The 25,018-nt window shown below is 48.8% G+C and overlaps 1 protein-coding gene across 12 annotated transcripts in view; it reads right to left on the reverse strand.

Annotated features, from left to right (window-relative positions):
• ST6GAL1 (ST6 beta-galactoside alpha-2,6-sialyltransferase 1) overlaps positions 1–25,018 on the reverse strand; it is a 47,396-nt gene that overhangs the window by 14,147 nt on the left and 8,231 nt on the right. For 4 of the 12 annotated variants that reach the window (XM_067002719.1, XM_067002710.1, XM_013188030.3 and 1 more), the window contains exons 2-4: positions 17,301–17,458; positions 5,195–5,331; positions 382–510 (exon numbers count right to left, since the gene is read on the reverse strand). The gene's annotated coding sequence lies outside the window, so the exon portion shown is untranslated. Of the gene's footprint in view, positions 1–381; positions 511–1,594; positions 1,832–3,620; positions 3,916–4,815; positions 4,920–5,194; positions 5,332–5,896; positions 6,034–13,358; positions 13,524–13,577; positions 13,724–17,300; positions 17,459–25,018 lie in introns of those variants that run through there. The other 8 variants (XM_067002714.1, XM_067002711.1, XM_067002712.1 and 5 more) reach the window with 8 other exon arrangements.

Below are 25,018 nucleotides of genomic sequence, written 5' to 3' on the forward strand. Positions count from 1 at the left end.
TAAAAGAGGGCACGTCAGTGGCAGGAGCATTTAGCCGAGGTAGCACAAAAGGCCAGTGTAGGAAACGTGCTGAGGCACAAACACCTCGAGAGCGACACACGCCCAGCATTTGTTTTTCTGGCATGGAAAAACACTGGCAACAGAAAACATTTCAGATGGCCTTCAGGTGTTTCTGTCTTCACGCCTCTCCTACAAAGCCATGTTCTCCAGTGAAACCGTTTCACACAAACTGCCTCCCGGCGCGCCTCGGGAAGCAGATACATGCATGCAGACCATGCCTCAAGTCAAGGCACTAGTGACAACTCCCTCCTTGGACAAGTTGCTGAAAGCAAGCCATGCTAAGCTATGATTTATTAGAAGCCACCAACTACCAAATACTACCTGTTGGACAAAACAGTAGGTCTTCAACTCAAGTCATTTTTGGCTGTTGGCAGATTTTCGGCCAGGAGTTAAAGCAGGATATACCAAAACACAACGGTTGTGTGACACACGGAAGAGTTCAAGAAACACCTGAAAGAAAAAAAAAAAAAAGAACTCTTAAGGAAGAACCTCATGGCTCTGGAGATCAACACACATTTCCTCAGATAAGCACAGCAGTCCCATAAAAACTGTTACCCAGGCATGGAATGGTCAGCAGAGAAAATATTACTAACACACTGGCTTTTTAAAAGCTTAAACACCCACTCAGAATGAGTGGTTCAAACTTTGCTCACCAGTCATCTTCCCTATTAGTCGGAAATCTAGCCTCAGCCAAAGTGCGAGCCTGCTCACAGGCTCCGGGCTCTCTGCTCCCACCAGACTGACAGCCTTCTCGACGGATGCTGCTTCCAACTGTGGATACGCAATGAACATTGCATAGGGACAAAGAAATAAAAAAAAAAAAAAAAAGCTAACTTTTCCTGGGGAAATATCTTGCTGCCTGCTCTTCAGTGATTCATGCACTCCTCCTCAAAAGCAATGGCATAGAAGACTCCCTGCTTTTTCAAAGCAAGTAAGAGCAAGTAGTGTGAAAAATTACTTTACTACGTAATACTTTATCCACAGGTCCTCACAAAACACTGTCCAGAAGAATGTATTTTAGACTTCACAGCTTCATTCCACCAAGGAAACACAGCATGAGAAGTGCACATTTGACACAGTGTGATGCATTTCAAGAAGTAGCTTGCTTCTGCAGGAACACTGAGTCAGTAGAATACCCTGTAAGCTAAATTACAAATGCTCCAGTTCATAGGATTAAGTCCTAAATTATTCATGTATCCCAGTGCTGACTACTTTTAAGTCTATTAACCATCCTGACTTGTCACAGTGCAGCCCACATTTAAAAGGCATTCTTCTACCCCCACTTCATAAACCATGAAACAAATAAAACAAACAGGCAAATAAATCAAGAAGCACAAGTAATTCTAGTTTTCATTGAAATAATTTCCCCTGCCTTGACAGACCATCTGGTTTTTCATTTGCTTGAGAAGCAAGCGCTAGAAAGGCACGCTGAGGTCTTTTTGGTCAGCAGCATTTTGGAGGCAGAGCTCCAGCAAATAGGGAAAGAGCGTGTGTGCAGGGAGGAGATGAAAAACCTCACTGCAGCCTCTCTTACAAGTGGTTCCCCACGCTGCTCGCAGCTCCTTTTCTGTTGTGGTCCGTGCAGGATGCTTCGCCCCCTCTTTCCTGCTCTGCACGGGGCTGACTTGCAGCGCTTCGGTGTGGGTGCGGGCAGGGACTGGCAGCGCGGCAGAGGCAGGGTGCTGCATGAGCCACTGCGCCACTGAGTCAGCCTCCAGCCTGCCCCGGGCTCTGTGAGCAGCCCTAATGTACACAGCGGTGCTTTCAAAATCTATATATAGAGAAACAGAAACACCAAAATAGAGCTGTCTAGTCTCAGTTCAGTGCGAAGCTCCAAGATGCCCTTTGAACACGTCACGCAGCCCCCCCACCCTGAATTTGTTCTACTTCTTTACACATGATGAGGGGCTGACTTCCTGGAAACTTCAGGTTTCCAGACAGAGGCCACAGCAGGCATGTTTCAGTACTGTCAGATTTTGTTTCCCATGGCTAGGATCACCCAGAGGAGCAGCAAGTTCATCTCGACGAGCGATCATATAGGAAGTCCAAGCTCAATGCAAGTTCCTGCTGGGACACTCCTCCTGATGCCCTGCAGCAGAAGATGCTGAACAAGTCACGGCACCTCTTCTTCCCAGGCCACACAAAGGAACATGGAAAACTCACATTCAGCACTTCATACAGCACAACCCCACCTCGATAACTGCATGGAAACAGTTACTCTGCTTTGATTTGTAAGCTGACAGTCTTTTTTGCCAAGAGGGAAGACGACTTATTTTCTGGGCAGGCTAGGATAGCACCCGAGTGGTGCTCTCCTCCGAGACCTGTAGGTAAGTCATTTGTGAGCACTTGTGTGTCAGCGTGGTTTGCACAAGTGTGCTGCTTTGGAGGTGACAGAGCCTGGCTCTGCATCAGCTCCGCTATCAAGCGGGCAGGCTAGCTGCATGCCGCCAGCTCTGGAGGGCTAAATTTTAGCCCTCTGCAGAGAGCAAACAAACAATGCTGCATCTTCAAGGCAGACAGGGAATTACATCATAACCTGCACTCTTTTATTTAACCTTTATGTTCAAGTACCTTACTGAACTCAGGTCTTAACATCTGAAGTGTCAGAACACTGCCTCTCTCTCATCCTGGACACTCATGTCCTGATGCAGACCACCAGCCAAGGTCATGGTGGTTTTGTCTGCTGAGTGGTAGGAAAGAACAGCTGCCTTAGTCTAGCTGGCCCGTATTTTCAAGACCCACAGCAGATCTACCCTAGAAGTGCTTATAACGGTGGCTTCACTGTGTTAAGACAAAAAGCCTGGCAAGCTCTCACCTGTTTTTTACAGCGACCAGAAGCAGATATATACGGAAACCATGCAACTATGGGCAAACACGTGAATATACTTCTCTCCCAGAAATACACCCAGCTTCCAAAAATGTTTAGGGTTGCAGCTGTATCGTCGGCTGTACTAACACCCACCCTCCGCACATTTGTTTGCCTGCTTCTTGAGCCCCCTCCTGCGTGCAGAACAGCCGGGGGTGATGTAGCCTGCAGCGGTGCTCTCTGCAGAGACATCCCCTCCTCTCTCCGGCTCAGAGCAGCCAACCCGACTGCACCCCAACACCCCTTCTGCCTTCATCCATGGCCACGTGCCTCTCAACTCCCTCCTTTTTCCACTCGGCACTCTTCCAAGCTGCACCCTGCCTGACTCACTCTCCCCTTGCACAGCAGCCTCCCCATACCTCTGGCCGTCCCCCATCCCTCAGCACCCCCTGCATGGCACCGATGCCCTTGGGCACAGGCCCAGGGGACAGGCACGCTCAGCTCAGGCCATGTGGCCCCACAGCCGGGCTGCTTTTTTCTCCTTCCACAACTCCCTCCGCTTCTGTTTCCTTTATGGCTGGTCTCTAAGCCCCAAGCTCTGCGCTGTCCGCGAGGAGTTCACAGTATGTTACAAGCAGGACTGACTCCGAGAGCTGTCCCCATCACAGAGAGGGCAGGAACAGAATAAACCCAAGGAGCTCTATTGCACCTCTGCTACCACAGGTGTCCCTTGCTACTGCACTACCCCTGTCACCTGGGATCTACAGCTCGCTCTGAAGCTTCCCGGTTTTTCCTCTGGTCTCAGCAGTCCTCTGAGGACAAAGCAAGCCGCGCTTACAACCTTGCTGTTCCTCTTCTCTTCGGATCATTTATTGCTGTTGAACAGCGGAGATCTTGGAGCGAATCCTGTGGTGCTGTGAAATCCGACCACTTGGCTTCCTACCCACCAAGCAGTTACTAATCCAGGACAGGAACTTTCTTATCCCTTAACAGCTTAGGTTTTTTCTGAGGCTCTCGGTGAGCAATCTCACCAGGAACTTGAAAATTCAAGTTCCCTTCCCTCTCTACAGGCTTGCAAATTTAAAATGAAAAAAGAGGAAAGAGGCAAATAGATTTGAAACATCTTCTTCTGCAAACGGAGGATGAGACTTCTCCATTGAATATGTAAGAACATGTTAGAGCTGCCAACTTTTTTTTTTTTTTTTGAATTTGTTTACTGGTCTGAAGCAATGGATCTCACCACAGTCCCTTTAAAATATAGCATCCTGTTTGTTACCTCCCATTTTTCTGGGCCAGGGACCCAGGTGAACAGGCTCCACGCTGCTGGAACTCAGGATTTCCACATTTCAGCTCCTTAGAACTGCTGGTGCAGACAAGTTGTTTCCAAAGTATTCAGCAGCCATGTCAAATAACACCTTCAATTTAAAAGACAGTTCCAGAGGTGTGGCCTCTGGGGATGGGACAAGCAGGGAACATCACCTGCCCTACCATGCTTCTCTTTGCTACCTCCATTTATATACCGGTATCATTCGCCAGCAGTTTTCTTGCCTCTGAAGTACATGCAAAAACCTTATACTTTAACTAGTTGTTCCTCAGCCTTTTTTGGATAATGTGATAACCATTTCATACTTCAACATACAACATTTAACTTTCCAGATTTCGTTCACTTATGCATGGCTTATTTCCATCTGTACCCACAGCTCTACCATAATTGAATACAAAGCAGTAAAACTTTATTTCCCAGCTCTTGCGAGAGGTTTTCTGAGTGTTTTCTTGCCCCCCCACGAGAATATTTTACACTGCAACTACACCTTTCAGCTTGTGTTCACTTTCTGTAAATTCTCAGTACTGTGCCTTCCCTCCACCTAGCAGCCTCTGCAAGGAGCCTGTGAAGGAGCAGTGGCCAGCAGCATGAGCTCACATCGAAGTGTGTAAAAAGAAGAGGATACCTGAAGGGGGAAGACACAGAGTTGCAGAGCACGAATCCCTCCATTCAAAATAAAGTGACATTCCCAGGGAAACTGAAGAGGAAAAAAAAATTCCTATTACTGTCCTGGGGAAAAAAAAAAAAAGAAAAAAGAAAAAAAAAGGAAGAATTATCAAGAACCTTTATAGCTGTAAACAAACTATGATTGTGCCATTTTGCAGTGGAAGAAACTGTACTTTTCACAGACATAGTACATCAGGTGAGAGCCAATAACACATTTATTAAAGCTAAAGGTCTGTCCCTGCAGAGCTGGGCTTCAGAAGATCCCTCTAACACTCAGTGTAGCCTGGCCTGTTAATTCAGCTGCATGGATTTCAATTAGATGAACAGAGAAGACTTACTTCTAAGCAGTTCCTTGGGGTTTTTTCCTCATAACAGGAGCGGTGTGCCCCGCAGCACTGGGGTGCAGCTTCCGGAGATGGGAGCCCTGCTGCTATCACGCTTCCAGAGCATGTGTGTACAGGGGCTGTCTTCAGTCCTGAAGTACCAAGAGAGGAAGGAAGGAGTTAGCACAGCTGTACAGTACGGCTACGCCAACGTAATGGCTAGTGACAGTACAAGGGACAGTCCTGTCCCCTTGCCCCTTCTGGGACCCCAGCACGTGCAGAGGGAGGATCTTCAGCTCTGACAAGTGTATCACATTGCCACTTTCATTCCCTTGCTGTTAGGAAAACAGTTAACACCAAAAAGCCTATCCTCTCCTTCTGCAAAGCCGCAAGCACAACCCTTTGCCCCGGACCTGCAGTAACAGTCCCTGGCCCTGCTGTGTGTAGGAGAATAATACTCGAAATGGCTCAGCCACAGGGTCAGTATCAGCCCAGGAGGCTCTGGTATCAGCCCCAGGGCCCACGTGCCCACAGGTGAAGCAGTGCTCTGGCAGCATGTCCCTGCTCAGATGGGGGGCCATACTGCCAGAGCTCCCCCGCTCTCCTGATGGGGAATCACTTCCAAGGACCTGGAAGTACTGGCAATGCTCGCTGCAGGCGGGGGGACGTTTTCAGAGGTCAGTGTAAAACAGAAGTCATCTCATGATGAGCACATACCCATGAAAGTCTATTGCAAGCAGCACTGCCATTTAAGACTTCTCCAGCAGAAAAGCCTCACTCTGTAGTAAGAGTTCTGGAGAACATTGCTGGTAACAAGCTTTTCAATTTCTAAAATTGCCTGTTTCATGTTCAAACTGAAGAACAAAAGAGAAAAAACATTATACCATGCATGTATAGTACTGATTCCCAAAAGCACCGCTTCTCTCATACCTGTGTCCCACTAGTATCATGACTTTACTAGTGAGGTTTTCATCATCTAAAAATTATTTTTAATTAATTAAATTTATTCTAATTAAATTATCTTATTTAAATTTATTTTTTAAGCTTTATCATAACGATTGCCACACTGGAGCCAACAGTAAAAATTCCTGAGCTATAAAAATTAGGGTGTGAGCACTCATTTAGGACTATTTACTTCATATTATGACTTCAGATCAAACAAATTACTTCCTCATTTTCTACCCTCTTCTCCAGTAATGTGTTTCTCCAGGGTGTTTATCTTTCAAAATGAGAGGGCAGCAACTCTTTATGTTAAAATAGCAGCATGTGGCAGGTCATCACTTATTGCCTCTGCAAATATCTTTGCACACCAAGACACCTAACCAGTATTCCATGGCCCCAGGACAATAAACACATTTTGTGCCAGCCAGAGCCCCTCAGGATAATATTTCTGTGACGCCTGCCTTTTGCAGGTGGGCATGATATCTTTCCATCTCTTCAAGGACAATGCAATCACTCTTTACAACTTGCTCAGAAAAGAACCTAGTTCAATGTCAACTAAGAGATTGGAATAAACTTGCAGAACTGCACATCCACTGCCTGTCAGTTTGGCCCAGCAGCAATACTCAGCTTTGGTTCTTCTTTTCATGCACAGAGCTAGCACCCACCACAGCACTCCGCCACACCAACCTCACTGGAGCACAGAAATGAAATGGCGATTCTGAAGCCACTGGTTTCAGAAAGCACTAATCAAAAGTCCCTGTATGGCAAGCAAAATATTTCTTGCAATGTTTAAAATAAATCTTTTTTTTTTTTTTCCACTAAGAAACCCATTATTCTATAATGTAAGAGAGACATAAAGGTGGCAAGAGTATTCCCCAAAAAGTATCAGGTTCTGAGAACAAAAGGCACACTGCAACCACAGCAAACAATATTAGAATGGACACCCATTACAGCCCATCAGAACATGCAATTTTCAGAGAATTTGTAAAAAGAAATTATTTAACAAGAGTTTCAATTAATTCTCAAAATCAAAATAGTTCCTTCCCACGCAAGGAACCTGAATAATGGAATAGAAACAGGAAGATCAAAATTACAGACAACTAATTCTTTTGTCCCTGACAAAAACAAAAGAGGGGAAAACCACATTACAATAGTAAAATGTTTTTCCATAGCCCTGTAACACCTGCTTTTGTTCTCCCTAGCCAGTGTTAAGCAAGCTAAACTGATACCTCTTACAGTCATGTATCAGCAGGCCCAGCTGGTTACATGAGGGCTGAAAGTGCCCCAACCAAGCGGCTATCACTAAGTGCAAGCTACTGGGGAAACCCATGTCCAGGTTAAGTGTCAGGCTGTAAGAGAGAAGCCCACGTAACAGATATGTAGGAATCTGTATATCAAAAACATCCTGAATATTGTTCACTGTTGAAGCAGCAGCCAGGATCTCAGAAGCCAAAATATTTGCAGTAGCAGATGGCAAACATGCATTTTGCCAAGGCACGTCAGCGAGTCACGTCCTCTCACAGCGAGCTCATGGCCTATCTGGGTTTCAGATGTGAACAACAGCAAGCACAGCTCTACCTTGTTTTTGACCCCCAGCTACTATTTCAAGAATAAATTACAGGCTGATAGCATTGTAATGGACCCAGCTTTAAATCTGTATTTGTGAGATTTAATAAACACTTGAGCATTTCTTGCAAGTGTGATACTTGAGCATTTTGCGCATTTTTCACAAAGCAGAGCAGACACCCAGTCTGCTCGGCACATGCAACCTCCTGGAAGAGAAAGCTGGTCCACGTGCAAAAAAAGCAAACTTCACGGATGGGTTTGTTAAAATCAAGTCTGAGTTATTGAGCAGGTAAGTGGTCAATAAACCTCTTGGTACATTGTTTAAAATGTATCTACCTTCAGTAAGCCCATAGGAAAGTCACCAGGGAAGTGACCTTGCCTGATTGAGACTCGATTTTATAAATCTCATGAAATATAAACATTTAACATAAATCTGGGCATCTAGATATGTTTAAAGGCATTTAAGGAACTTAAAACACTCCTCCTGCTCAAAGTTTCACATACGTATTTATAAGAACAGAAAATATTACTGAAACTTCCCTGATGAACGCTTCACTTCAAATCTCCTCACAGTTTTCTTTCCTCAACACCCCCCAACAAACAGACACACGCAAGGGTACCGTCCACCCAAAAACCAGTGGCCATGCCCCCAGCTGTAGAATCCAGCACCGCAAATGCTCTGCGGGAACACACAGATGCCTCCCGGGCCTATGTGCCATTACCGCTCCTCCTTGGGACGTGGGGCCCGGCACCGCACGGCAAGCAGAGCGCCATGCAGCGCACCCGCTGGTACCACCTATCTGGAGATTTCCCCTTTTTATTTCCTCATTTATATACCATGACAGCATCCCAGCGAAGGAGCGTTGTGCTTGTGGGCAGGGTATAAAGTGATCTAAGTGCAGTACGTTAATTAAGGAGGATTCACACAGTTGCTGGAGGGAAAAAAACACTATCCTTGTGATACTGAAGTATGTTTAATTAAAGTTTACTGAGGCCAAAAGGGCGATAAAGACTGTTGTAGTGTCTCTTAAGCCTATTTAATAACACCTCCTGCTCCAACTGTTATCAGCCTGCTTTCTCCTAGCAGAAAAAAGAGGTACAAAGCCCAGAAAACTCACAGAAGCCTCAAGCCTCCACCAGGCCCCATGCCACCCCACAGCTGCAGCCATGGGGCCTGCGGACACGAACGACTTGGTCACCGCCCCGGCAGCAGCAGTTCCCGAGCTCTGCCAGGTGTCAGCCTGCTTCCCCATGCCCTGCCTGGCAGTAGCCCATCTTCCTGGGGTCTGCATGGCCCCAGGGGACAGACGCAGCCGCCCAGGCAGTGGGCAGCAGCCCCTGAGGGCAGGTGGTGTGGCAGCCACTGGCCGGAGACAGGCTGAGCGCGCGGGGCATGTCGCCGAGCCAGCTGCACGAAACGGAGACCGGGGCTGCTGAACAAACAGAAACAAAAGCGAAACAACCAACAAATCTCAGCACAAATGTGTTTTTCATCACAGCCAGGTGGTGGCTTGCAGGCATGAAGGAAGAGTTTTAGACAGCTAAATCCAACAGAAACACAGGTTGCTCCCTGAAGCGATAAAGGAGGCTGCAGCCATTTTACCTCCTCTGCACAGCATCGGTTCTGGCACTGGCTTTAGCACAACACATTTCAGCACGCTGCAAGCTCTTCTATGACCTAAAACTCACTGAGCTTTCTAGAAAAATGGAAGGTGCCCACCCTCTTCGCTGGGAGGAGGGATGAGGTACTGAGGGAAGATGTAGCCAAAAACGTGACTCCAGCACAGCTAAACAAGGACATAGCTCCTAGAAGCAGGCAGCACGAGCGTGCAGCTCTCCTCCCTTCCCTTTGGTGCCACCTGGCCATGAAGAAGCCAGACTACTTCTTCTGTGAAGAAGTGGCTTCAGGAAAGGCCAATCTCAACTGGAATGCAAGGAACCCGGACTGCAGTAAGCACCAAGCATTGCCATCACTAGTTACAACACTCACTTCGCTCCTCACTCTCACCATGCTTTCTGAACATAACTGCTAAAAATTGAGCAATTTCCTAGCCATAACAGCTGAATGATCCTGAATGTTGTTTGCCCCAAGATGAGCACACACCTAACAGCATTAATTCACAATTTGTGCCCCAAGGGAAAGCCACACTTATCTGTACTGCATTTTTTCCTTTTATAACATCACGAATTGGTTCTGTTTCAATACTGTGTTAACATCTCGCAGCATCAGTCAGTTTTGTCCTCAGATCAGCCATTTCACAGCACTGCCAAGACTGACTTCATCTTCGCTGAGTGAATCCTGAAGGGAAGCTCACAACATCACCTGTGAGGCACTGAGCGCAGGAGAGGGTGTTCCTTGTGAGTCCCGTTGGTGTCCTGCGGCCATGAACTGCAGTAAGCCAAGCAACCGGTGTATCTGTGGGGAGTTAGACTGTTCCTGGAAATCTTCTCATTGGGTTTCACTTGACTCGAGCCCCGCCTAATCCAAAACTGTTCCCAAAACGAACGGGAGCACAGCAAGCGTGAGGTGATCAGCAGACGAACTTCAGCGGTGCACTCCTGATCCAAAGGAGCACACTGCAGCAGATGCCCAGGACCTCAGTGTGAATCCAATCCATGATGCATCACTCATTCAGGAACCCTAATCACAAAATCCATGCAATTATTTAAAGAAGCATGTCAATAACCCAAACAGAGGAGGCCAAAATGCATCACTGAGGCTTCCACCATCCTTAAGAAAAGAGTCTGAACGTCAGCATCAAATGCTCAACATTCAGCTGAACCAAACTTTCACAAATCACAGAGAACGTGCAGAATACTGCAAAGCTCATCCCTTAGATTAGATCGTGCAGCTTACGCTACATAGTTATCTCTTGCAGCAAAATGTCTAGATGGGCTGCACAGAGAAGCACACGTGCCAAAATTATCTCTATCTCTGAAACAGACTTCTACGCTTATGTGCAGATGAGGAACTCAGATTTCCTTCACCCGCAAGCAAAATCCAGTTGAGCTCTGGTATGTGACAGGCTACTACAGCCAGCAGCAGGCAGGTGACTCACAGGAAGTCTGCAGCGTTTGACACTGCGCCTGGCTGCTTTCAAGCAAGAACTGCTGTTTTCACACAGCTGTCATCTTGCACACAGCAACATCCCACACGGTGCTAGAGCCTGGAAGGGTGATCTCACACCACCTCCAGCACCTGTCTGATTCATTTGAGACATGGCAAGTCCTTCTTGTTGCTTAACATCAGACCTAACCTCCGAAGTGGAAAGCACTGGGCTTAAAGTTCACAAAACTTTAAACAAGGCTGACTTTTGATCTAGCTCAGATCAAGCTTTAGGTTAAAGTTACTCATTTATTTTATTTAAACAAACCTGTCTGCTTTTACTCAGTTTTAAGGGACAACCAGTATCCCCATTTACCTGTTGAGGACAGGCAGTCACCAGGCATGGAAAAAGCAGGAATTCAGGACCAGACCTAGAGAGCTAAACGCAGCTGCTTATACGAGCAACCTCCATGCCCAGCAGTCATGTAACTCCCAGGTTAAGAGGCACTGCGAGCTGGCCCACGGGGAGCAGTCCAAGCACCTTCCTAGGCACGACGGCCCCTTCCCCTTCAGCAACAACTCTGAGTGGAAGAAAAAGGACCTGATTTATTTGGGAATGCCAGCACAGTCCCTTGAGAGCTGGATCTAGGTGACTCTTCATCTCCACTATCCTCAGTCCTCCAGATAAGGGAATCCTCCCCAGTGGTGTACCCCCCTCTCCTTCCCATGATTTTCCCTCCTCCAGTTCCTCAGAACAGGATCCAGGCTTCTACTACAACACGTCCAAGCTTGCAAAGGGATCTGAAGGTACACAGTAGCGGCCATTCTGGGGTCTCCTCGCAAATCTCTGGGTGCAGGACTGGTTTTCAACACAGGGAGGAGAACCAAACGTTGACTCTAATCACAGTCTGCTGTAGTTTGGGCACGAGCACAATAATAACCTGAACATACAGGTGCACAGATCTGCCTGTGCCGTATCCTTTACTTGAGTTCATCTCTTCATCATCCCACTCCCCTGCAAGTGCACAGATGTCTTTCCCATCCTCAGGTAATCACAGCAGCAGACCCTCAGCAAAACTGGCTGAGAATCCCAAAACCCAGGTATCCCAGTTAGTTCATCCCCTCTCATTTAGAAGGCGGTGCATCACTCCAATATGAGAGCAAAGAAGAGCCAGAAAAAAGCCTAGCAGTGTCCTCTCAAACTATCTTGGGATTATTAATTTGCATTTCAGTAGTCTTTTTTTTTTTTTTCCTTCTCCAAGAATGAGGTCAATTCAGCTAAGTTTCCTCTGCTTCCACTGATACAGAATCACAGAATGGCCTGAGTTGGAAGGGACCCCAAAGATCGCCCAGTTCCAACCCCCCTGCCATAGGCAGGGATGCCACCCACTACATCAGGTTGGCCAAGACCCCATCCAACATGGCCTTGGACGCCTCCAGGGATGGGCCATCCACAGCTTCTCTGGGCAACCTGTGCCAGTGCCTCACCACCCTTACAGTGAAGAATTTCGTCCTAATCTCTAATCTAAATCTATCTTCTTTTAGTTTAAGACCATTCCCCTTTGTCCTATCATTATCTACATGAGTAAAGAGTCCCTCTCCATCCTTTCTGTAAGTTCCGTCTAAGTACTGAAAGGTTGCAACGAGGTCACCGCAGAGCCTTCTCTTCTGTAGGCTGAACAGCCCCAGCTCTCAGCCTTTCTTCACGGGAGAGATGCTCCAGCCATTTGATCATCTTTGTGGCCCTCCTCTGGACCCGCTCTAACAGGTCCACACCCTTCTCGTGCTGGGGACCCCAAACCTGGATGCAGTGCTCCAGGTGGGGCCTCACCAGGGCAGAGCAGAGGGGGACAATCCCCTCCCTCCAGCTGCTGGTCACTCCTCTTTCGATGCAGCCCAGGACACAGGTGCCCTTCTGGGCTGTAAGTGCACACAGCTGGCTCGTGTCAAGCCTTTTGTCCACCTGAACAGGACGTATTACAAATACATACACTCACGTATTTATGTTCTTATATCCCCCTCCTATTTTTGAATTAGGAAATAATGCATTCAGGATGCAGTAAGAAATTGATGTAACTGAAATAAAAGCTTTTCAGAAAGCTGTCCAACATGCATAGAGGCCGCAGTTTTATGTAAGTAAGTGAAATTACTTCTACAAGTCATCTTCTCTAAATTCTTCCTCCTTAAGTACTAAACATAGAAATCACTAGTGAAACAAAAGCAATAGTTTTAAGAATATTCTCTGAAGTCTGTCAAGAACAATAATTTTCATTTTTTTCCACAAAGTACAGGAATCAAGATGGTAAGCCTGCTCCAGCTCTTACATTCCTCTCCCCCTGGGTCACATATAAAGCCTAAGCTGCACCTCTAAAAAAGCCTACACCTCTGTAAGGCTTTACCTGTAGTAGATCTCAAACATGGTGGAGCACCCGTGCTGCAGCAATGACAACACTCGCGGCTAACCTCGCATGCCCTTTCTGAGAGGGCTTTAAAAGCTCACCAACTACCAGAGCTCCCAAACACCAGCACAACAGGCAAAGCCAACACAATGTGGTGCTCCTTCCTGAGCTGCTCCAAAACCTCACGTCCCTGGGGGGGCCTGCTTGGAGACCACGCAGTACTCACACACACGAGCTGCAAAGCAACCTTCGGCGGACCAGGCTGGCTTTCTTCAGACTACAGCTGCTCCTGGATTTTCATATCTGTTCTCAGCTGGCTCGCTCACAGCAGACTATCTGAGCAAGAGGTGAGAAGGACTCGTGGAGATCTCTGCAGGTTGCAGCCAAAAGAGGCGATGATGTAGGTAAGAGAAAGGAAGCTGGACGGAGCTCCCCACACGCTTACCTCAAGGCGCTGGGTCGCCTGAACCCTTTGACTCTGCGAGGGCTCTGCTGTTTTCAGGAGATTAAAGTACAGCGTTCAGCACAATCTGATCAAACACTTGCTCGAGCAACAAGCACAGAGGCGCTGGTGGTTTACACTTAACGAAACCACTTCTCTGGCTGCCGCTGTTTATAAGGGAGCTATTTTTAAGAGACTGAGAATGCACAACAGCTGCCAGAGCTGCTCCTGACAGCAGTTGGGAGGCCCTCCCCAAACCAGTGCAGTGCTGGTGAAGGAGCTCCCACCACACAGCTGCTTCTGCCATACGTAACCTGTGTGGAACCAGCAGCTTTCCTACTGTGCCTGCATCTCCAGCACTCCTCTTCTTCCTGGGAAACCTTTCCTAAGGCCCTTCACTATCCTTTTGGCACTGGCTCTGCACAAGGGGATGCTCAAATTTCCGTGGCCTTTCCCAGGGTGAAGTGGTGTGCAGTCACCTCCTGCCTCAGTGGGATCCTCACGTCCGTCTCCACAGCTCCTCCTCCTCTCCATGAACCTTCCTTTTTGAAAGTCCTTCTCTTATCTGTTTTTGTTTGTTTGTTTGTTTTTGTCATCTTTCCTCCCATCTCTCCAGCCCCCCAGCGTGCAGTGACTGTTCTGGGCTCCTGTCCTCTGCTCACCAAGATGCTGTGAGTTTCAGAGCCAACGTATGACTCCTACAGAAGCTTCCCATCAGAAGCAATGCCTGAGCTGGTCATCCTCTGCACCAGCAGCTGGCAACAGAAGTAGCTCCAGCAACTGCATCTGTACACCTGAAAGGAAGGTGAGCAAGCCACCCGCTTGCCTTGACTGGAACAGTGTACAACCCTAACCCAAGCCAAGAGCACCGTCCTGCTTACATATGTACAGCTTCACAACCACTTGTCATTAAGAACACAAATATATACACACACGCACACCTGTAAAATCAAATATGAACACCCACAGATATATTTACACATAGGTATGTATACAAGCATTCTTTTAAACCCTAGTATTGTATAGTGTTAACCAACACCAGTGACTCCAGAACAATGTACACAGAAGTGAATAAGCCTGGGACTGTGGCATGGACCTTATGAACATAAGCCAGCAGAAGCCTTGAATAGGCAGACGAAGGCTGGAACCAGGAGACCCAGAGCCACAAGCACAAACGACCAACTCCCGATCCAGAAAGCTGCCCAAAACCAATAGCAACGGTGGAGCCATCCTAAAGGAAAACCACCCAGATGGGCTGGCACTCCGCTTCAGAATCAAGTGTTCAGAATTAATTACTCCATTATCTTACACAACACCTAATTACTCTGTTATCTTGCATAATACTTTACGCATCCCCTTTAGAGGAAACTGTATTTTAGTACCGGCTCCAAGATGGTGCTGAGTGTGCGCGACCAGCCTGGACACCCACGCTGCAGAACTGCTGCGGAAGAAGAGGCAGCGCACTGAGCCTCCGGTCGTCCTTGTGTGTGGCTGTGCTCCTCCTGCCTGTCACCCAGGCCCCAGGTACCACGGGGACACGGTTCCCAGCAGCATGCAGGGCTCTGTTCCCCGCCAGCTGCTGCCTGGAGGAGTGGGGTCCTGGCAGCAAGGGGCCCAGGGAGCAGAGGGGTAAGGCATGCTTTTGTTTTAACTTCCCATTTCCAATGAGCCAGAAGGAGGAAAGAGAAATGGGCATTTTCCATTTCAGATACTGACGCACTGAACACAGTGTAATTGCTGACGAGGGGGTTGTGCAGACTGAGAGGTAAAGATACTGCAGACCAAATATATCGCTGATACATTTGGTGGAATTCCACCAGCAACCTTTCCATACTACAAGCCAGGCCTAACCAGGCTGCCTCATGCAAAACCTCATTTAGTAAAAGGCGATTGGGTATGACTGTCCAACAGACCGACTTCTCCTCACTTCAAAAGGAGATAAAGACTTTGTCCTACCAAAGTAAGTTAAGAGAATGAATATCTCCGAATTAAAAGCAAAAGTTGTGCTTGAGAAGTCAGCTTGGCCTTAGATTTCTGCTGTCCTAAAGACTGGCATCCAACCGAGGCTAAAGTAACACTCGCTGGTGCAAACTTACACTTCACATGGGCACACAGAGCTGCTCCGTGCTGCCACACCTTCCCAGGGAGTATGAGTCCCATTCCTGCAAGTTACACAGCACTCCAGGATCCTGCTGTCTCAGCAGCAAGCCCAAGGTCACACCATGAGTCACTTCTTTGCCTGGTGAGCAGAGTATTCTCATAAAAGAACAAGAAAACAGAAACAAAACCCCTTGTTTCCACACACACACACACAAATAAATAAGTTTTTACATAGGCAGCACTCCATGGCTGACCTGCTTGATCCTCTATTCTATACCGAAATCCTGTCTCACCAGAAGCCGTCTCTGGCTCAGTTTCCTTCTTTCCCCAGGAAAAAAACAGCTGCCAAGGATGTCCAAGGCAACGTGCCGTGCCTCTCCTCTCTTCCACTCACCTGTTTCCAGCAGCGCATTCCCACTCCTGCTGGTGCTGGCCGGGTCCTGTACCCCTGGGTCTTGACACACTTCAGCAGCGGCTGCTCCCTGCCCTCAGCCCCCAGGCAGGTGGGCTGCTGAGCCGCACCGCCACAGCCGGGGCTCTCCAGTTTGCAATGCTAAAGGTAATACAACACTGGGAAGTGTTCCCTGGCCAGAAGGGAAGAGAGGGGGGTACATTTTCCATATTAAAGATTCAGGTTTTAAGCAGAGGAGGGAAGACTACCATGTTTCCAGCGCTGGAGGAAATGGGGAAGGGACAGAGGCCACCACTGCCTGGCATTCCTGATGCCAGGAAGTTAAGGATTAAAAAAAGCAACTGTACAATGAAATCCTCTCAAACCCTCTTCACACATGAAAATGGGCATAAGTCCAAAACCACTACTTGCAATCACCTCTAAAAATCTCCCCTACTGAGTTTGCTTTCCGTTGGTCTCCCGTGTGCAGAGGAGGTGGTGTTAAATGAGGAGCGTGACAAAGCACTGAACTGTGCACCGAAGGGTAGCCCATTCACACATTTATTAGACTAATCTGGCCCCACACTAAAGCACAGAGCGCTAGGAATATTCCATAGGCAGCACAGATCTTTCAGACTAGCTAATCATCCAGGGAGACAGCTAATGAATGCTTGCAGTGCTGTGATAAGGGACAGCATGTCAGCAGGGAAGAGAGATGGAGAGGGCAAAAAAGTAGGGGCACCACCAGTGAAAGCATGGAGATCTCCAGGCGTGTTGAGCAGAGGTCGGCTGTGAACCCATCCAGCTAATTACTCTAACCCAGCACCACCAGCAATATCCCCAAAGGGTTTCTGGGGAAAGCCCTAACCAAAGTGAGCCCCAGCACACATCTTATATTAGTTTTATGCAAGTCAGAATGCAACTGCATCTTAGGCATTTATCTCTGGAGCTTAGCCAGTACGTATCAACATTTACAAGAGCTCCCCCAAGAAGCAGAATAAACATTTTTTGCTTTGCAAAAAGTATAGGAGAGGTGCAAGCAGAAGAGCAGAGAGCCCTCCCAGTTCTCTTCACACCCCTCCCAACTTCGCGTGCAACTCAAGACAGCCCCTCTACAGACAGCAATGCCTTTGTATGTACGTGCCCTTATCACGCTGACAGCAGCCATGCTCTTGCTGCTAGGCCTGCAAAAGCAAAAAGAGGCACAGGGAAGAGAAGAGAAACATGGCCATTACCTTCATCTCCAGGTTCCTTCACTGTCCACAGCAGCTTTTGCGAAACCCTTCCAGTCACAGCAGGGTGGCCAGGTGAGGTCCGGGCGAGCTGCTGCCACATCCAAGCTGTGCATGCAGTTCTTCATGCCCACATCTCACCTCTAGCTGAGTTTTCTGGCCTAGGAAAGAAATTAAGGATGCAATGTGAGACAGCCACATCGGTCATCCAGACTGCTGGACCTGGGACCACAGTGGGCAGCCAGGACACACATTGCACACCTGCAGCAACAAGCGACTACGCAGAGCCTTAGCCAGGAAAATAAAAAAGCCTTTTCAGAGTTCATTTTTCTAACCTCTCCCCTATTTCTACAAGAAACTAGGAGTAACTACAACACATGTCCTAAAATCCTCTTAAATAAGATACTAATCACAAGACTGTTTAGCAAGTCGGTGCACACAAACCGCACAAAAACTGCCGCCTCCCATAATTACCCTGCCCCAGGCAAGTTTCCAGCCTATGTGCATGGCCTGGCACGGGTCTGCCCCACACCTCCCGCAGCTCTGCTCCCTGCTATCGGGTCTGCCCCACACCTCCCACAGCTCTGCTCCCTGCTATCGGGTCTGCCCCACACCTCCCACAGCTCTGCTCCCTGCTATCGGGTCTGCCCCACACCTCCCGCAGCTCTGCTCCCTGCTATCGGCAGGGAACCCGAGTGCCCACAGGTTACAGAGAGGTCCCGACACGCTGTTATCCCGCACCGCAGCCACCTCTAACCCTGAGGACCCCAGGCCCACGGCACCATGGCACCCAGCCCTGCCGGGAGCAGAAAGCTCAGCAGAGGGTGCTGCGAGAGGCAGCGACCCCGGCGGGCACCATGGTGCGGCCACATGTCCTTGCCACCAGGCCGGAGGGCTGAGGGCGACGTTTGGTGCTAGAAGATGGCAGCACGCCGCCAGTGCCCAGCTCTCCCCAGGGCTGCGGCTGCATGAGAAATAACGAAACCAAAGAGATCTTTGAGGGTTACGTCAGGCCAGGGGAAGGCAGGAAGAACGGGCTGCTAAACCAGAAAGCAACGTTTTGTGCTTCTTCTGGCAACCAGCAGTGTTTTTGGGTGGCTGCACGTGCGTGCCAGGCTAGGAAGCCGCACCAGCAGCCCCAGCAGTCACCAGGATCCCTGGTCCACACGCTACTTCACGCCATGCAGTAAGCACATCAGGCTCTGCGCCTGGCTCCTGCCCTCCCTCCGCATCTGAGCCCCTCGGGCCTTCCTCTCCACGTGCCTGCAGAGCAAACAGAGATGTCCCCATGGGCAGAGCCGTGCAGCTGCTGGTGTGGAAGCACGCACCGGGCTCTGGGGCAGCTGCAGAACGGGGGGGAGCTGGCCTGGCCTGGCCTGGCCGGGGCCAGCAGCACCGCTCAGCCGAGGCTGACAGGCGCGCGGCTTTCAGGCCCCTCTGCAGGCTCCTGCACCCCTTCCAGCCCTTGCTCACAACGGGCAGTGATGTGGGGATGGTCCTCTCAGCAACACCATTGGCAGCCTGGCTCCTACCAGCTGTGCTTTTCATGAGGGCACAGAGCTCCAGCTGGGCCTCAGGGCTGTGGTGTGAACTGCATCCCTTAGGGGAGCTCGAACCCTCAGCACTTGTCCTACAAGCCGTAGGCATGAGAGGGATCTGGCCACCTCACCTTCTGATCATGGCCTGATACGGGCATCCCCGTGGCAACACAGTGACTGCAAGGAAATGGCCTCAAGTGGAACCAGGGAGGTTAAGATTGGGTATCAGGAAGAATTTCTTCATGGAGAGGGTTGTCACGCATTGGAAGGGGCTGCCCAGGGAGTCCACCCATTCTGCAACCATGGGGAAAACAAAAAGGCGTAATTAATCTGGAGAGTATCCGGCAGGGTCAGAGCCCTCTCCACCTTCTTTGACACCTCCCACGAAAAAGGTTGCAGATTCGCTCGACAGCCCAGGCTAAGCTTAACAAAACAGGCAACATTAGCAAACCACCTCCTCCTCCTCCGCCCCAGCAGCCAGCTAAGTGAGCAGCTTCACGTACTTGTTCTCTCTACGCTGCTTTATTGGATTACAAAGTAAAAGAAGAATAAAATAAAAAAATTGGGTCAGGAGCCTACCCTGTCTCCACTCCAGCTGTACAAACTGACGTGCAGCAAGGAAGTGGCCAGCCTCACGGCCTGAGCCCGGGTGTGCGCAGCAGAGAAGCCTCAGCCCACTTCCACAGGGCTGTGCTTTCCTCCCTTTGAACAGCGGGCATCTTTCCCACCGTGCTGCCAGGACCAACCTGTCTGCAGGGCAGGGTCACCAGCATACCACCAGAAAACAAACCAGACCACACTCTTATCACACGAGTCGCAGGCAGAGGAAAACAGGCCAGCTAAATTTTTATTTTTATTTTAAATAGAGCAAATTGTGTCCCAGCCAGATGTCAATTCTCTAATAAGGCTGCAGTATTTTGCTGGGCAGAAAACAGAAGACAGCTGTCCCCTGACCCAGGCACACAGAGCTCCTGCAAGTTGGACGGAGATAGGACACCACCCTTTGGTCCTACAGTTCGTTTTTAAAACGCTGCCAGAACATGTGGGTTGGGGAAAAAGGGTGGCTGGTGAGCGATTACTAACATAGCACTGACCTCCTCCACCTCCACACAGCCAGACTCCAGCAGGGACCAAGGGCTCAAAAGGCACAAACGTTGTCCCAGACCCACCCGACCACAGGTAATGCTTCCCCAAACCTGCTTGGAGCATGCCCCACAAATCCAAGGCCAGCATGTTCAGCATGTTCAGTGCAGGACAGGCACTTTCCTTACTGCTTAGCCAGATGCTGCCACAAGTTTTACTCCCCATATGTGCACATGCCTATCTACAGAGCAAGCATTAGCACCATGAGGAATACCAGCAGTTAGTTGATGGGAAGTCACCTTTGAAAATGACAAGGTTAAGCAAGAACTTCATGTTAACCCCCCCCCAACAGTGCTGAAAAAAGATCCCACCCTCAAGAGGAAACAAACAAACAAACCACAACAAAACAAGCAAAAGCCAAAGGAGCCCCCAACCCAAAAAAGGCAAAAAAAAAAAAAAAGATATAAGAGAAAGGAAGTGATAGCAGTAAAGAAAATATCATCAATTCTTCTTCCCTTCTTTTCACAGGTAAGAAATTGTTTCTCCTCCCCACGTTCCCCAGCTGCAACATGAACAAGCGCCCGCCGGCTGCTTTGGCAGAGGAAAACACACTGCTGCGTTCTGGTAAAAGAAATCATGTTTGTTTATTGCTTAATTGTTACTGCTGATTCATCCCAAAATTACAAGCCTTGCCACCACAACTCTTCTAAACTCTTCTAAAACGTAATAATCAAAACCCTGCCTGCTGGGTTAATTACGGTTAAATAGAGAACCATTAAGCCATTACCAGGAAAGCAGCAGCTCTCTCCTGCCGGCAGCCAAGGCGCAGGAGCCAGCCCAACCGGGCAGCATGCGGCGCCAGCGTGGATGCTCACCCGGCCCAGCCTCGTGCCCTTGGCCCCTGCTTACGCCCGGACCCGCAGGCTGAGCCACGGAGGCACCGCATGAAGCTACCCGCCGGCCAGGTGCAAAACACAGCGCTGGAGGAGCCACACTCTTGTCTGGACACGAGGCTGGCAGCGCAGCCAACAGAGCCCCAGGCAAGCTCCAAACTCGCGTCCCTCTGAGAGCCACTTCTGGCTCCCACAGAGCACGGACCCCCGGCAACTCGCAGGGCCCAGCAGGGCAGGGAAGCTGCCTCCGCATTACGGAGAGGTACAGAGAAACCAAGCAACCTGCCCCAAACCAGAGTAAGTGACGGGGAGACTCCAAGGCCAGCAGCCTTGTTTTGGGCCGTTTCGAAGAGTCTGAATACTCCAAGCAAATACACATTTCTTTGGGTAACGCTCAGAATATGCACAGCTACAGCTGTCAATTAACCATTCATCAGTGGCATAAGGCAGGGGGATCAAGAGCATTCTCAGCATGTTTGCAGATGACACCAAACTGAGCGGTGTCGTTGATCCTACAGAAGGAAGGGATGCCATCCAGAGGGACCTGGACAAGCATCAAGCTAAGAAGCAGCCATGGAACCATGCAATCAGATGCAAGTTGAATTAGGGCTGTGTAACTTAAACACTATCCTGCCTTCTGAGCCTGGCTTTACAACCCTTTTGTTGTCCTTTTTCTTGTCCCTTTTCTTGTCAACCCAGGCTGACCGCTTAACAATTCCAAAAGGACAAAATTAAGCTTGATAAAACCCCCGTTACTACAAGGTACACTGTCAGGTTTTTATTTTTATTTTTTTTTTACATGACTGATGCTACTAAAATACTACCTGTGCTATAAAATGGAACCTTCTTACAAATAAATTATAATGAAAAATAAAACCCAAGACATGGCCATAGGCTTGACTACAGAAACTCCAACTCCACAGCCTGCGCTCTGTTTGAAGGGATGTATCTTTGCTTGGGTTTGACGCCTTCAGCTACAGCAGCCCTTGTTCACCTTCAATTGCTTCATGAATGCTACAGGAGAAAGACTTCAGACACTGACCACTGATGAAACCAGAGAAGCAGAAGCCAGCAACTTCCAGGGGAAATACAGAAAATCAAGTTACTGATTACTACCTTGGCCATACGCCAAGGGAAACACAAGCCTTTGGAGGAGCATTGCTAGGATAGAGAAGAACTCTCCCACTCTTGCCACCACCTTCCCACTGACAGAACTGGAAACCTGCCTGCCACGAGGCAGGTTTGGGCACCACTTTCTGCTCTCCACGCTTCCCTCAGACAGGGCGCAAGGCAGCAGCAGGAGGAAGGCAGCCAGCCCACACCACAGCTTCCAGCACAACCACGGCCCGAGCAGGAGCTGCAGCGTGGCCAGGAATAAAGGTGACCCATGCAAACCAGAGCTGAGGGGGTTCTGGCACCCAGAAGCAGTCTCATCCAGGCACAACCCCAGCCGCATCCTTTCTCTGTGCCTGCCAGCTCTCCGGGAGCCCCTCGCCGTTTTCCCCAGCCAAGGCGCTGCAAACAAAAAGCATATTGCAGCTTCCAACCTATCTGAACTCAACTTCCTTCATCCTCCTCCCAAAACCAGCGCTGAAAGCTGCAAAAAATGGGTGGAAGCTGGGAAGAAAGAAGTGAGACTTGTATCGGCTCAGCTGCCCATCAGACCACAAGGTGCTGGGAAGGATGAGCGCTGCCCAAAAATGGCTCTGGCAGATCAGCAGCTTAAGACCCAGTATAAAACTCTGCTGAGGACAGGTATGAGCCCTGAGGCCGGGCTGTGAGCACAAAGAGCTGTGCTGCAGCCCCAGCTCTGCAGCTGGCACTGCTGCAACCAGGGATGCGACAACCCCACCACCGCACCTACCTGCTGCACTGCACACGTGGCAGGGCACGGCACTCAGACTTCTGAAACCTTGGCCTTTCCGCAATACCTCAAAACAAGTTAGGCTTCTAGAGTCTTGTCTACGTGGAGACAGATGGGAAGAGTTAAGCCAAATTAATGGCAGGCATGAATTTTAAAAGTATGAATTAATATGCATTAATGACCCTGGTAAGACCTCTCAGTTCTAGCTCAGATAAGCTTGGATTTCATTCCTTTTCATTCACTTCCAGCATTGACTAAACAAAACATAATTAAAGAGTGTCCAAGCAGAAACTTAACACCATTTCTGACATCAAATTTTACAGCTAATCCTTAATTGTTTTGATTTTTTTTTCCTACCTAGATGGCAAGTATGTGATTATCTATCCATCTAATTAAACAATCCACAAATATCTAATGAAATATTTATCTGATCACGCTCCCATAATAACTAGGGAAACTTCTCAACCCTAAAGCATGCATTTCACTGCAACACACCAGTGCTGTCCATCTGAAGAAGACTGGTGCTTTGCAAAGCGATCTGCCCAGAGATGACGACAAAGTGCAGAGCTAAACTCACCTCTGAAATCCCAGTCAAGAACTCTTTCCCTGTGGTTCAGCCAAAACTAGAGGCTGCTGAATCACAGACAGACTGGTTACACATGTGAACCTTGAACAAGAAGCTTGCCCACAGATTCCTGGAGAACACTTCTGTGGGATTTCTCCCTGGTTTTATCCTGAGAGATCAAAACCGCAGCAAGAGCAGAGCTGCAGGGTTGCCATACCGCCCTCACCTACCCAGAGCAAACGTGGAATGCTAACAGGTTTCCAAAACGGGGAGAGGGAAGGCAGAAAGGGGCTTTGCCACACTTGAAAGTGAATTTGATTTTTACCTCAGGTACAGATGTGAAGGAATTCCCACTGATTTTCAAGAACACACTCCTAACCACAACTGAAACTGATGAACCACATCCACAGTGCCTAAAATATTCCCAACCAACACCCACGCTGCATTACAGAAGAATGAAATGAAAGACAGCAAGTAGCGACTGCTATGAAAAGTAGCAGATAAATCTAAAGAAAATGAGATTCCTTCCATGCACCTCTCCCACCTCTCTTCCCCTGAGGACTCGTGGCACTTTTTAAAGCCCACACCTTGCAGCAGGCTCAGCACAAATGACCACGCACACGACACGGATGTCCACACACACAGGGCCACTACTCAAAGCAAAGTCTCAGTCATGTTTTCAGACTCCTCAGTCCACAGGTGAACTACTCATTTGGCCAGACTTCAAGAAGGCTATTCTTTAAAAATACGTAAAATTTAATTTGAAGAGCCAGAAAATCCCAGTGATCTCAGTCCCCAATCTATATCATGAGCAGATAGTCTGGCTAACTCATCATGCAAGCCATTCTTCAATTAAAGTGTTCTTCCAGTACTGCTCTTTCTGCTTTTCTAGCTTGGCACTCTCACATCTCTCCAAACCACCCCTTCCTGATTACATTTATATCAATCATTTATATCAATCCTCCCCTGGCCTGCAGGAATCCCACTACCTCCAACAACAAAACACATCCTTGGGACTATTTCCTTCATCTCTGCTCCTCATTCCTTCAACCTCAACACCCTCTCTGTTCCACTTACCCTCAAGCCTGGCCCCTTCTGGTTTTTGTTTTCCTTTCCATCTTAAATCCACTTAACCGCTCCTTCCTACAGGGTTTTTTTCTTTGTTTGTTTTTCTTCTCCCCGAAAGCAGCTCCACCCTCTGACACTTTTCCTCTCCACAGAGCAGGAACGACCCTCCATGAAGGACGCTCTCTGGCACCATCTTCGCCCTGCCTTCCCTTCCTCCTCTCCACCACCAGACCTGAGCACCTTTCTAGTACCCACCATTGCCGTGTCTTCTCCTTCATTACACTCTGGAGCATCTTTCCTTTTTTGCTTACTTCCATGAGTCTGTGCTTTCCTGGTCCTTGCCACAACCACTCCTCAGAGCGCAGCTGACCACCTTCCGCCCCAAAGGGTGCCAAGAGCCTGGCATCAGGAAGAAGGAAAAGTTCTGTTTTCCTCTACTGTTGCACTGTTCCCAGCAAATCTGCCCACTTTGTTAGGTTATTGCCTTTGCACTGGTTAATACCAGACCTACCTCTCAGCTCCCTCCTTCACACACGTGCAGACACCACCCCGGTGATGCTGAGAAGTTAGCAGCACATAGCACAAAGGTCTCCAGCTACTTCGTCAACGTACCAGCAGAACTCCTCCAAAGTGGGAAAAAGTCCCTTCGAAAGACTCAAAGAGTAATGATATGTAGTGCTGGGTAATAAAATCCTGCAGAATCAAAAAAG

Source organism: Anser cygnoides, chromosome 9 (genome assembly GCF_040182565.1).
Source record: "Anser cygnoides isolate HZ-2024a breed goose chromosome 9, Taihu_goose_T2T_genome, whole genome shotgun sequence".
Classification (NCBI taxonomy): domain Eukaryota; kingdom Metazoa; phylum Chordata; class Aves; order Anseriformes; family Anatidae; genus Anser; species Anser cygnoides.